The sequence below is a fragment of the Cynoglossus semilaevis genome, chromosome Z, assembly GCF_000523025.1.
Source record: "Cynoglossus semilaevis isolate Cse_v1.0 chromosome Z, Cse_v1.0, whole genome shotgun sequence".
NCBI lineage: Eukaryota > Metazoa > Chordata > Actinopteri > Pleuronectiformes > Cynoglossidae > Cynoglossus > Cynoglossus semilaevis.
This window is the reverse complement of record NC_024328.1, coordinates 2,722,781-2,729,268: the sequence shown is the minus strand read 5'-3', so window position 1 is coordinate 2,729,268 and position 6,488 is coordinate 2,722,781. Positions and strand designations below refer to the sequence as shown.

General features: G+C 37.0%; 1 protein-coding gene across 1 annotated transcript in view; it reads left to right on the top strand.

Moving 5' to 3' along the window:
- LOC103397413 (golgin subfamily A member 7) overlaps positions 1 to 4,765 on the top strand; it is an 18,818-nt gene extending 14,053 nt beyond the window's left edge. The window contains exon 6 of the mRNA XM_008335667.3: positions 2,748 to 4,765. The gene's annotated coding sequence lies outside the window, so the exon portion shown is untranslated. The remainder of the gene's footprint in view (positions 1 to 2,747) is intronic.
- Positions 4,766 to 6,488: the final 1,723 nt, after the last annotated feature.

Sequence of the window (6,488 nt, the reverse complement as noted above, 5' to 3'; positions counted from 1 at the left end):
GATAGATAGATAGATAGATAGATAGATAGATAGATAACAATACCAGCACATTATCAATACTAAATATAGAATACTATAAACCAAAGTGTACCACATTATCTCTATCGATAATTGAACATAACACGACACAAATATTTTGTTTGATTGGAGTAAAATTGTGTTTTTCTTTTTGATTAAACACTTTAAAATTCAAGTTGAGCTCAGTGTCTCAAACTGACCACAGGAGGCAGCAGCGGGCCAGCAGTTCCTGTGAGTTCAAATAAAATTGATTTTCTGTTTGGATCTTGTGTGGTAGGAGTGATGTTTTAGTCACCTTAGCTTTTCTGTCAAAAAATAGTCAAAGACAATTTCTTTAGACCCAGGCAGATGGTTTAATCAGGTATTTTTGTGTGTATATATATATATATATATATATATATATATATATATATATATTCAATCATTTTAAACATTTGATGATGGTTAGTGCTTTCACTTCAGTCAGGTCAGGACAGAATAAAACTCATTATTGTTCAAGTTTACACCTGCACTTTTCCTACTGTGACCTGTCAACCTGGCTGCCGTGTAAAGGACGTATGATGGTCATAATATAAACATACATGATGAGAGAAACTGATGACTTTCCACATTTTGTCAGTTCCCGGATAAGCAGCATCCATCTGGAGAAACCACGTGGACCTTGCTGGGATGATTTTGTAGTTCACATGAGCTGCTAAAAGGAAGATGCATTTTTGGAGCATTTCATTAAAAAGTCCGACATGGGTTCAGAAAGACATGGGTGTGAAGTTCAGCTTAATGGGTGAAAGCACGGAAACCAGCTGTGAAGAAGTAGTTTAAATTTTGGCTTCAGAAGCGGGGAAAGAAGACATAAACGTTGACTATTTTCCCTCATTTGTCTGCGCGTAGAAGAATTGCCAGTGTTTCCATCATGTATCTGTCAATCGTCCTCCTCCCATCCTCTGTTCTTCCACATTAATGCTGCACTCATTCAAAGCAGAACTCCTTGTATGTTGGCTGAGAGCCTGTCATCCCAGGTGAGGTTTTGATCTGTGTGATGGATCAGCCTCCAACATAGAAGGGAGGCTTAGTCTCTGCTAAAGCAAAACCAGACCTGGCTCTGCAAAAGCTCTCACTGGTGAGCATTCATTCAGAGGCAGATGGCGCCAAGTCAGTGTCCCGGCATCTGCTCCAAAAGACATTCTGCTCCTGATAAGTCGTTTGGCTCCATGAACACGACTCGGAGACGGGCCACAGCACACCCGCCTGTCAGTGAGGCTGCAGCAACGCTGCCATGAATTTAGTGTCGGTGGGAAATGTTGCAGAAGGTCAGCATTTGTTTGTTGTTCTGTCGTTGCTTCTGTCAACATACATGATAAATTCTACAGGCTGACCCAAAAGACAGATTTCATTCAATCATGTTATGTTTTTCCTCTTACTCTACAATGTATGAAACTTTTTTATCTCCTTTTTTCACATAGACTAACTTCACCTTTAAACTGAGACTAATAGAAACAACAAGGGCTTCAAGCCTGACATCACCAGCATTAAAGAGAGAGAGTCTCAAAACATCAGACAAAGGACGCAGTGTGTTGTAGGATAGAATACTGTGGTCATCATATTGGTCAGGGTCAGCACTGTTTCTCATTTACACTTTAATCACTATAATTCTTTGTATTTCTGGCAGGGATTTATAGATGATCTGTATACATTTGTATAAATGTGGAGTTAGCCTTGGGCTTGCAGAAGTGAAGACCCAGATGTTGACTGGAGGTAGCTTTGCTGTTTTGAATGTGGTTTGTCTGAATGTAACAGGGAAAATACGGAAGGGTCTGACCTGAATATTTAGATCAGCATGTAGTCTCTGAAGATTCAGTTACCTCAAGAAATCCATTGATTTCTTTTGTTCATATTTGTGTGTACTTTTGGAAGGAGGGAAAGTGAACTCCTTGTCACTGTGTCACAACACACCACTGCATTCACAACTAAATGTGACCTCTGCTTTTAACCCATCACCAAAGTGAACAGTGGGCAGCTTTAAGGTAAGCAGTGAGTGGGGACGGTGTCATGCTCAGAGCACCTCAGTGGTAACTTGGCAGATGGTGGACTAGAACCTGAAACCTTCCAGACCCAAGTCCGCTTCCTTAACCACTAAGGCACCACTGCCCGAAGCTAAATCAAAGCTGTTTAAAAACATTTAATAATTTGATACTGAGTTATATAATACATTTTGGGAGATGTCTTTAGTCCCCCTGTCCCCCATTTGTTTTGTCTAAGGACTACAACAGAGTTCCTTTTGATTTTTCTTTAATTTTGGAGGAAAATTCAATTTCAGATTGAGTTGGATAAAGACTTGAATTAAGAATGATGTTTGCTTTGTTTTCTGTTTTACTACACGTACATGTGAAACATGTGAGGCCCCTAACATGGGACCAGACCATTTTATATCTTCGATTTCCAAATCTTGAGGCCTTAAAATTATAAACATTTCTACCATAGCCTGTTGGTAAGATGAACTATTTCCTGGTTGTTGTATATTTATGTATATTTTGTTTGTGTTTTTTAAATTTATCTTAAAACCATGATACACTATTGGTCAAAATTCACATTCAGACAATTTGAGACCTGACTGATTGGCTCACTGTGAGAGCCAATCGTGTTTAAAACATAGATTATATGCTGGCCAGTGAGTCCAAATCTATATTTTATTGTTATTAATCACACACTTTTGTGTATTTGTGTATCTGCAGCTTGTAGCTGAGCAGAGTGGCCCAGCACCAGTGTCCATCACCTCCTCCTCCAAGAGAACAACCCACACCTCCCCCCTTAACACTGCGTCTCTACAATCTGTCCCTCCCTACTACAGTACCTGCCATGTTCACGTCTCTTTCAAAGTATGCTTTATAACCAAATGTAATATTTCATACTTGGTAGTTATTCCTGTATTATCCTCATATGTGAGTTTTTCAATTCTGTCTTTACATTTTCAGGTAATAAATCTATATTTATTTTAATGTAAAAGAGTGAAGGGTGTTATAAAAAAAACACAGATAGACTTTATGAAACATCCACAGAGCCATGATTTATTATATTTGGTTCACCTTGGACTTTTTTGCCTGTGGAAATATGATCCTTTAAATATTTCGTTTTTGTTAATACTCAGGCCAACACAGGGTAACATTTTAGTTGTTTTTTGGGGGGGTTTTTTTCGTTGTTTTAATGGTTCATACGAGTCTCCCACATCCTTACTTTACGTGATTGTTTTGGCTCAGCGGAGTAAAGTATTTCAGGCTCGTTGCAGCCAAGTCTTGTTATCACTGCAAATTTCATCCTTACTCCTACATCTGCACAATTTCACACTTTATTTGCTTTTGTTCTTAACTTGTGTATATATTTCCACTGTCCAAGTATCCAATCACTTTTCCCGCATGATTCCTGCATAGACTTTAACCTTGTCGATAATCAACTGCTTCAAACTTCTATTTTGTTCAGCTGCAAACATTCCAGTCAAACTGTCACTGACTGAAAGGTTTTCGGAAAGTCAGAGCCCCTGCTTTTCTGTTAGCTCTGAATTTTTTAGCATCTTGTTTAACCACGGTTTTTTACTAATGTAATTCAGCATTAATACTCGTGAAAATGTAAGAACTGGTGGTGTTGCCTTTGACTGTATAAAAGTGCTCTTGTTTGGTGTCCGTGCCTGTCATGGCTTTGAATGTTGACATGGTTTAAAGTTCGGGTCACAGCTGATGTTTTCACAAATACTTTTTATTTAATGTGATTTTAACAGAACACCTTAATAAAACAGTGCCTATTGGTTTGAACTTGTAAGGGTTGAAATGACCGACTGGACAACCAGAGACTAGTTAATTATTTAATTTCCTAACCAATCATCTTTCAGAATACAGATCTCCACATAACCCTGACTTTACTTTGTCTTACCATTACAATGTGACCAGGTCTTATCAACTTATTCAGTCAGACCTGAAGATTTCTCTTTTTGCTAAGGCCAACAACTAATGGTACAGTAAAGACTACAACTAACTCATGTTTGTGTATAAGAAATGGACAGAGCCATCTCCACCTCAGGTTGACCAGACTTCTGTTTTTTTGTCATCATTGTCTGTCAACCACACACTCTCCAATCATATTGTCTGTCTCATTTACACTAGTCTGCCCCCCAACGTTGTGACCACCTGTTCAAAACTCTGTACTGCTAAACTGGGATGAACTGTGTGTTTCCCTCAGAACCAACATTATCATTTTTAGAAAAAAAAAATTTAGCAACCATGGTGGCTGTGTTGAAGAAAAACACACACACACCAGCATTTTCTTCCCAAGAAGAAACTGGAGGAGGGGTTGCATGAACCATCTATGTCCACTTGTTGCTTAACATATTGAGCCCACTGACAGATGCCATGATAATATGATAAAAAAAAAAGATTGTTGTTGTTGACTTTACCTGTCAGTGGTCCTAATGCTACAATTGATCTTTGTTTGACTCATCTTCCATTTTTCTTCAAAAACAACCAAAGTGTAGAAACTGACGTTACAGTCTGAGGCTGAGGAGCCAGTGGTCAGGTTTGCAGAGACTCAAAAGGCTTCTGTACAAACCAGGATGTGTCTGACTCTCAGGTCTGTGCCGGCTCTGTCCAGTTCTTAGGAACACTCTGAACTGAACACTTCACAAATGGAAACATAACCAAAGTTCATGATCCTGTTAAAGCACAAACAAAGCTGAAAATGTGTCGTTTTCAGACATAATGTGAATGCAGTGAACAAAAGTCATAATAAGTAGGTTTAATCCATCAGGTTAAATATGTTTAGTTGACAGAACCAAAAGAATGAACACCTGTCTGCTGTAAATAATGTTGTGTTGGCATGTTTTTATTTTGATTCATCCCCCCTGTGATTGAACTGTTCTAGGTTATTTATATTATTTTAAAGCTAATGTTTTATTACGGTTGTTTGTTCATGAATAAAACGTACATATTTTACACTGTAGCGCCACCTGCTGATTTATTTGGCTCTTGATGGTTGATGCAAATACAGTGGAACCGTGGTTGTGGAACGCCTCCCTTTTAAAAGTATTCGGTTCACGAACAAAATTTTTAACCGAAGATTGGTTGTTGTACCATAACTCGGTTGACCAACAAGAGACAATACCACGCAAGCAGCAGATGATGACGTGCTCGGGATTTACGTACACGTTAGGAATTGTTGTCTGATTTTGCACGTATTGCTTGCGTTGTGCCATTTATTTTTTCACATTTTTGAGGATGTGGAGATTTAACCAAGGAATTTCTAAAACTAATTGATGCAGTTTTAGATCGGCACCTTGTTGTGACCCCTCGGTGACTTTTTTTAACATTTGTTGTTGGACTTAAAACCCCGCAAATATGGCTGCTTCATAAAAACTTAGCCTGTAATTATGCTGGGATGACAGATGACAGAAATCACAGCTTCATCTCTAGTTTCTCAAAAGCAGCAGCGACACCTCTTGTGTTCGGACATATTTACATGTTCTCAGCAGAACATAGACCATCTGCTTGTTCACCAGCCTCCACTGCTCCACTGTAAGACGCAGTCATTTACTTTAGGGACCACTTTTAGGTGGCACTGACTGTATCACTTGTGTAATAGACTGCACATAAAAACTGTAATTCATCTGCTTTTTACCGTTTACTGGACGTTTTCTGGCCACAGACGTATAATTGCTTTTAATTGTCAACTCCCCTCCACTGTAGCAGTGGCCACAGTTTTTTTTTTAAAGTCTGACTTCTGAAGTTTAATAAATAAATTGCGTCCACAGTAAAGAAAAAGAGGCGTTTTGTGCTATTACAAAACTACGGTGTAACCAGAAGAGGGCAGTGTTGTACTACGTTCAGTTTATATTGAACCAAGTAACATTTTCTAAAGCACATAATTTGATTTTTTTTAACGTTATCTTGTCTGTATGTTTCTCATCAAATAGGAGAATTTTAGAACATTATTTTTCTGGAATATTTCAACATAATCCAAGTGAGCTTGTCATTCTTGGTCAGAATTAAAAAAATATAAAAAAAATCTTATTTTATATTTTATTAATTCTTATTATTAAATTTAATATTGTTGTTGTCAAAAATTATCTTAATTTTTCTCATCAAATTAGAGCATTTTGAGAATTTTTATAGACATTTTTACTTTTTTAAATTTTTGTTATAATCCTAATTTTGTGTGTCATTTTGGTCAGATGGAGAAAAACGTATGATAAAAAAAGTTTGGAAAAAATTCAAATACATCTTTTCTGCATGTTTTTTTTATCAAATTAGAACATTTTGAGAAGTTCTTCAGAATTTTATTTTTCATATTGGTCTAAAAAACATGATGAACAAAATATTTAAAAAAAAAAAATTTCAGATTAAATTAGAGCGTTTTGAGAAATACCTAAAAAAAAAGAATTTATAATTAACAACAAAATTCAATTTAGCAACTACTTTTTTATTTTGGTTGGA